This window comes from Coregonus clupeaformis, chromosome 7 (assembly GCF_020615455.1).
Source record: "Coregonus clupeaformis isolate EN_2021a chromosome 7, ASM2061545v1, whole genome shotgun sequence".
Classification (NCBI taxonomy): Eukaryota; Metazoa; Chordata; class Actinopteri; order Salmoniformes; family Salmonidae; genus Coregonus; species Coregonus clupeaformis.
The window spans coordinates 52,790,101-52,798,486 of NC_059198.1; positions in this window are offsets into that span (position 1 = coordinate 52,790,101).

Sequence of the window (8,386 nt, forward strand, 5' to 3'; positions counted from 1 at the left end):
GCTTTTGATAAAAATCTACCTTCCCGAAGACAACTAGTTTGAAAATGTGAACATATGTTTTATGGAAAATAGATTTTCTGGACGATGCACCATGCTGCCTTGGATGGTAAACATTTTCTCACGTCTGCCAAGAGTAGATCACTAACATGCTCATATTTTGCCAGCTAAAATATTGGAAAAACACGTTTCCTGTATATTACAGTGAACTTTGAGCTAACATACAGTACCAGTCAAAAGTTTGGACACACATACTCATTCAAGGGTTTTTCTTTATTTTTACTATTTTCTACATTGTAGAATAATAGTGAAGACATCAAAACTATGAAATAACACACATGGAATCATGTGGGACTATCATTTGTTTTTCGACAGGACAATGACCCAAAACACACCTCCAGGCTGTGTAAGGGCTATTTGACCAAGAAGGAGAGTGATGGAGTGCTGCATCAGATGACCTGGCCTCCACAATCACCCGACCTCAACCCAATTGAGATGGTTTGGGATGAGTCGGATCGCAGAGTGAAGGAAAAGCAGCCAACAAGTGCTCAGCATATGTGGGAACTCCTTCAAGACTGTTGACAGCTTTGCACACTCTTGGCATTCTCTCAACCAGCTTCACATGGAATACTTTTTCATCAAGGCAAAGGGTGACTACTTTGAAGAATCTAAAATATAAAATATATTTTGATTTGTTTAACACTTTTTTGGTTACTACATGATTCCATATGTGTTATTTCATAGTTTTGATGTCTTCACTATTATTCTACAATGTAGAAAATAGTAAAAATTGTTCGCCTTGTCTATTTATTGTTGTTTGTTTCTTGTTTTTTTTTTACATTCTGTTGTAATGGATGTCATTGTATTCCTGCCCTTTGTTTAAAATGTGTTATTGCTCTTTTGGGGTTAAAAGAACTCTAAGCACCTGTGGACATTTCTGTTTAATTATTTCATGCGATACAGGCCATTGTTGCATGTTTTACCCCAACCTGAGTCTAATGGAATAGACAGGTTTGCTTCCTCCAAAGTGTTGTCTTTTCATTGACCGGTTAGTCGTGGAGTCTGTAAGTATACATTTAGATTATTTTGTAAATATTGTCATTTGAACATCTAGATCACCATTGTTATCTTTAGATAAAAGAATAACTCTTGCCTCCTGCAACATTTAACTGTCCAAAATGGGTTTAGCAACGAAGGATTCAAGCTTTAAGGGTTAAGTAAGTAGCCTACAGAGATCAAGCCTTGTAGGCTCTGAATTTCTGATAAATTGACATTGCTGGTCGCCGCCACTGGGAGTTGTCGTTCTTCACAGAAAGTGTAGATGTATTCTAAACATTATAGTTCCTGAGCACTGAAACGTTTTGCCGTTTTTGTTTAGTTATCACAATCATGAAACACCCCTTAAACATATTACACAATGTTCTCACTACAATTTAGGACTCGTACAGTGGTGAACTTTATTTTTTATAAATAGGCCTACAGGCTTTTAGCTATGGTTGAATATACTCATCAGTAAACTTTGGAAACAGCTTGATTGTACTACTAGAGACTTTTAATGATAAGAATAAGCACACATTTGATTGATCAGAGGGGTTATCACTACATGGGCTAGGGTTCAATATACTCATCATAGGCCAGGCTACACATATACGGCATACAGCATACATAGGCCTACAAGTTGTATGTCATACGAGTTTTAGGTTTTAGGTCAGAGGCGTGAAGCTAACTGCTGCGTGCCTGAGATAGAAGGGAGTTCTGTATGACCATCTGAACTCTGAACTCTGACCTCTCTGCTGCGGATGAAACAGGTTTAAAGGGCTCTATTCAACCGTGTCACTGAGGTTCGGTTTTCCAGCGTGATTGAAATCGAAAGCAAATGTTACCGCTTTTCGCAGAGACTGCATTCACGGTAAATGCTGCATATGTCGGCTCAATCTGAAATTACCTTTACATTTCTATCGCCTATGTCTCAGCTGTGATTCTTTCGGAATTATCTTGTTGCTCCCAACTGACATTGTTACAGAAACCAGAAGCGTTGTGAACTACAAATATCTTCTTTATCAATATTTTCACCAATGTCATTCCAATTGACGTGTAACATGACATGCACCTTCATTGTGGTCCTCTGTAGCTCAATTGGTAGAGCATGGCGCTTGTAACGCCAGGGTAGTGGGTTCGATCCCCGGGACCACCCATACGAAAAAATTTATGCACACATGACTGTAAGTCTCTTTGGATAAAAGCGTCTGCTAAATGGCATATTATTATATTATTAATACCGAAATAAAGCTGTACTACATCAGCACATGCCATTTCAATGTTTTAAGTGGTGCACTTTTTTTAAATGTGTTTTTCGGACATGAAAATTCAAGCTTGAAATGTGGGGCTGACATTATTTAGTAATTGTCCCTTGGTGAACCTTAATGTGCAGCTACGTTATGATATGTCCATTTATTCATGATTTACAAAAGTGTGGTTAAAATTAACATTGTACCATGTGCCTATACAGTAGCCTACATCTGTAGTCTGCTGTAAAATCATATGCTGCTTTAGGCTAAATACTATTGTATTCTGGGAGCTTCAATAGGACAAATGGAAAGAGGTGGTCCTCTGTAGCTCAGCTGGTAGAGCACGGCGCTTGTAACGCCAGGGTAGTGGGTTCGATCCCCGGGACCACCCATACACAAAAATGTATGCACGCATGACTGTAAGTAGCTTTGGATAAAAGCGTCTGCTAAATGCCATATTATATTATTATAATACCTACTGTATGTCCTACCATTCCAAATGGTGGTGTAGCGAAGTGTACCTACATTGCACTGCTTAAATGTAAATGTTGGGTAACATTCCACTCAATAGGCTCTGGGGCCGGGAGACCCATGGGGCGGCGCACAATTGGCCCAGCGTCATCCAGGGTTGGGGAGGGAATGGCCGGCAGGGATGTAGCTCAGTTGGTAGAGTATGGCGTTTGCAACACCAGGTTGTGGGTTCGATTCCCACGGTGGGGCCAGTATAAAAAATTAAATAAAAATGTATTCACTAACTATAAGTTGCTCTGGATAAGAGCATCTGCTAAAATGACTAAAATGTAAATAGGAGTGAAACAGTTGGATAGGCCTTACTAGTGTTGGATTTGGAAAGTCTCGTATTAGAAAGGTGTTATTGTAAAGTGTTGCAATGGGCAGAAATGTCTTTAGACAGCAAAATAATTCATACACACTTGCTTAACAAAACTCCAAACGAGCTTCAACGCCATACAACACTCCTTCAGTAGCCTCCAACTGCTCTTAAACACTAGTAAAACTAAATGCATGCTCTTCAATCGAACGCTGCTGGCACCCGCCCACCTGACTAGAATCACCACTCTCGACGGGTCTGACCTAGAGTATGTGGACAACTACAAATACCTAGGTGTCTGGTTAGACTGTAAACTCTCCTTCCAGACTCACATTAAGCATCTCCAATCAAAAGTTAGATCTAGAATCGGCTTCCTATTTCGCAACAAAAGCCTCCTTCACTCATGCTGCCAAACATGCCCTCGTAAAACTGACTATCCTACCGATCCTTGACTTCGGCGATGTCATTTACAAAATAGCCTCCAACACTCTACTCTGCAAATTGGATGTAGTCTATCACAGTGCCATCCGTTTTGTCTCCAAAGCCCCATACACTACCCACCACTGTGACCTGTACGCTCTTGTTGGCTGGTCCTCACTACATGTTCGTCGTCAAACCCACTGGCTCCAGGCCATCTATAAATCACTGCTAGGCATATCCCCGCCTTATCTTAGCTCATTGGTCACCATAGCAACACCCACCCGTAGTATGCGCTCCAGCAGGTATATCTCACTGGTCATCCCCAAAGCCAACACCTCCTTTGGCCGCCATTCCTTCCAGTTCTCTGCTGCCAATGACTGGAACGAACTGCAACAATCTCTGAAGCTGGAGACTCTTATCTCCCTCACTAACTTTAAGCATCAGTTGTCAGAGCACCTTACCGATCACTGCACCTGTCCACAGCCCATCTGTAATTAGTCCACCCAACTACCTCATCCCCATACTGTTATTTATTTTGCTCATTTGCACCCCAGTATCTCTATTTGCACATCATCTTCTGCACATCTATCACTCCAGTGTTAATACTAAATTGTAATTATTTTGCACTATGGGCCTATTTGTTGCCTTACCTCCATAACTTACTACATTTGCACACACTGTATATATATTTATAATGTGGATGATGTCTCCATAGTCTAGGACCAGAAGGAAAGTTGACTGAATCATCTGCTTCTACTATTTAGTGAGAGGCATTTTTCCTGCTGCTTCTATGAGCCGTTCTGGCATTGACTGAAGCACACTCCACCTCACCCTTTATCACACTCCACCTCACCCTTTATCACACTCCACCTCACCCTTTATCACACTCCACCTCTCCCTTTATCACACTCCACCTCTCCCTTTATCACACTCCACCTCTCCCTTTATCACACTCCACCTCACCCTTTATCTGATGTCAGATATTGTAAATCTTCATCTAACATCCTAAATCATCATGTGAGAAACATGCAGTTTAAAGTCATTTGCCATTTGGAAAGGAAGATGCTACATCCATGGCAATAAATCAACACATGATTCGTGTCTGGGTTTTAACCCTAAATATATTGTAACATTTTCATTGTTTTCACAGCCCTTTGAGTAATGACAATAAGGACAGTGACCAGAGTAAAGGTAGTATTGCATGTGTGTGCTCCCGATTGGCGCAGCGGTCTAAGGCACTGCATCTCAGTGCTTGAGGCGTCACTACAGACCCCCTGGTTCGATTCCAGGCTGTATCACAACCGGCCTTGATTGGGAGTCCCACAGGGCGGTGCACAATTGGCCCAGCGTCGTCCGGGTTTGGCCGGTGTAGGCCGTTATTGTAAATAAGAATTTGTTCTTAACTGACTTGCCTAGTTAAATAAAGGTTAAAAAAAATAATGCCTACTGCTTCCAGAATTATAAGATTATAATTAACGATTAGAGTAAATGTCATTCTATCTGGACCATGGATGACAGAGCTGACAATTTTAAACATATGGCTCAGTTGGTATGAGCAATACGAATACTTATATGCCAACAAAAACTAAGAATGGGCAGATTGTTTAAAAATTGTATTATCTTCATTAACAATATTCTGAATAGGATGTACACGTACTGTACATGCAGACAAGGAGGAGGTCAATAAAAAGGGGAGGGAGCTTGTCTGTATTAACCAATACACAGAGGAAGATTAGTGCTGGGGCTGGTGCAGGGCCCTCGGCCAGAGGAAACAAGGACAAGGAAACATACTTCTACTTCTGACAGAGCAGGCTGACTGACTGACAAGACAGGACAGAAAGAACTGTTGGGCGGGCACAGGGTGACAGTTTGCCCATCTGGGTGACACATATAGTATGAAGGGATGGGTGGATGGAGGGATGGGTGGATGGAGGGATGGGTGGATGGAGGGATGGGTGGATGGAGGGATGGGTGGATGGAGTGATGTGTGTTTGGAGGTGTTTGTTTGATGAAGCGTTTGAGGGACTATGTGGATAATTCTCTATGAAATACTTTTCACACATGTATTTTAGGTCTAAGAGTTGAGTTGACACTAGAAGGGGCCTTGTATGAGGGTCAACTTCCCCTTTATTAGATAACTGGTTATTCACTGGCTGGCTTTTTGTTTCTACACATATATACTGCTGAATGTGTTGACCATGTACTGCTGAATGTGTTGACCATATACTGCTGAATGTGTTGACCATATACTGCTGAATGTGTTGACCATATACTGCTGAATGTGTTGACCATGTCCTGCTGAATGTGTTGACCATATACTGCTGAACGTGTTGACCATATACTGCTGAATGTGTTGACCATGTACTGCTGAATGTGTTGACCATGTCCTGCTGAATGTGTTGACCATGTACTGCTGAATGTGTTGACCATGTACTGCTGAATGTGTTGACCATGTCCTGCTGAATGTGTTGACCATATACTGCTGAATGTGTTGACCATGTACTGCTGAATGTGTTGACCATATACTGCTGAATGTGTTGACCATGTACTGCTGAATGTGTTGACCATGTCCTGCTGAATGTGTTGACCATGTACTGCTGAATGTGTTGACCATGTCCTGCTGAATGTGTTGACCATGTACTGCTGAATGTGTTGACCATGTCCTGCTGAATGTGTTGACCATGTACTGCTGAATGTGTTGACCATGTACTGCTGAATGTGTTGACCATGTCCTGCTGAATGTGTTGAACATGTACTGCTGAATGTGTTGACCATGTCCTGCTGAATGTGTTGACCATGTACTGCTGAATGTGTTGACCATGTACTGCTGAATGTGTTGACCATGTCCTGCTGAATGTGTTGACCATGTACTGCTGAATGTGTTGACCATGTACTGCTGAATGTGTTGACCATATACTGCTGAATGTGTTGACCATGTCCTGCTGAATGTGTTGACCATGTACTGCTGAATGTGTTGACCATGTCCTGCTGAATGTGTTGACCATGTACTGCTGAATGTGTTGACCATGTACTGCTGAATGTGTTGACCATGTACTGCTGAATGTGTTGACCATATACTGCTGAATGTGTTGACCATGTCCTGCTGAATGTGTTGACCATGTACTGCTGAATGTGTTGACCATGTACTGCTGAATGTGTTGACCATGTCCTGCTGAATGTGTTGACCATGTCCTGCTGAATGTGTTGACCATGTACTGCTGAATGTGTTGACCATGTACTGCTGAATGTGTTGACCATATACTGCTGAATGTGTTGACCATGTCCTGCTGAATGTGTTGACCATATACTGCTGAATGTGTTGACCATGTCCTGCTGAATGTGTTGACCATGTACTGCTGAATGTGTTGACCATGTCCTGCTGAATGTGTTGACCATGTACTGCTGAATGTGTTGACCATGTCCTGCTGAATGTGTTGACCATGTACTGCTGAATGTGTTGACCATGTACTGCTGAATGTGTTGACCATGTCCTGCTGAATGTGTTGACCATGTCCTGCTGAATGTGTTGACCATGTCCTGCTGAATGTGTTGACCATGTACTGCTGAATGTGTTGACCATATACTGCTGAATGTGTTGACCATGTCCTGCTGAATGTGTTGACCATATACTGCTGAATGTGTTGACCATATACTGCTGAATGTGTTGACCATATACTGCTGAATGTGTTGACCATATACTGCTGAATGTGTTGACCATATACTGCTGAATGTGTTGACCATGTACTGCTGAATGTGTTGACCATATACTGCTGAATGTGTTGACCATAAACTGCTGAATGTGTTGACCATATACTGCTGAATGTGTTGACCATATACTGCTGAATGTGTTGACCATATACTGCTGAATGTGTTGACCATGTACTGCTGAACGTGTTGACCATATACTGCTGAACGTGTTGACCATGTACTGCTGAACGTGTTGACCATGTACTGCTGAACGTGTTGACCATGTACTGCTGAACGTGTTGACCATGTACTGCTGAACGTGTTGACCATGTGCTGCTGAACGTGTTGACCATGTACTGCTGAATGTGTTGACCATGTACTGCTGAATGTGTTGATCATATACTGCTGAATGTGTTGACCATGTACTGCTGAATGTGTTGACCATATACTGCTGAATGTGTTGACCATGTGCTGCTGAACGTGTTGACCATGTACTGCTGAATGTGTTGACCATGTACTGCTGAATGTGTTGACCATGTACTGCTGAATGTGTTGACCATGTACTGCTGAATGTGTTGACCATGTACTGCTGAATGTGTTGACCATGTCCTGCTGAATGTGTTGACCATGTACTGCTGAACGTGTTGACCAAGTACTGCTGAATGTGTTGACCATGTACTGCTGAATGTGTTGACCATGTACTGCTGAATGTGTTGACCATGTACTGCTGAATGTGTTGGCCATGTACTGCTGAATGTGTTGGCCATGTACTGCTGAATGTGTTGACCATGTACTGCTGAATGTGTTGACCATGTCCTGCTGAATGTGTTGACCATGTACTGCTGAATGTGTTGACCATGTACTGCTGAATGTGTTGACCATGTACTGCTGAATGTGTTGGCCATGTACTGCTGAATGTGTTGACCATGTACTGCTGAATGTGTTGACCATGTCCTGCTGAATGTGTTGACCATGTCCTGCTGAATGTGTTGACCGTGTACTGCTGAATGTGTTGACCATGTACTGCTGAATGTGTTGACCATGTCCTGCTGAATGTGTTGACCATGTACTGCTGAATGTGTTGACCATGTACTGCTGAATGTGTTGACCATGTACTGCTGAATGTGTTGGCCATGTACTGCTGAATGTGTTGACCATGTACTGC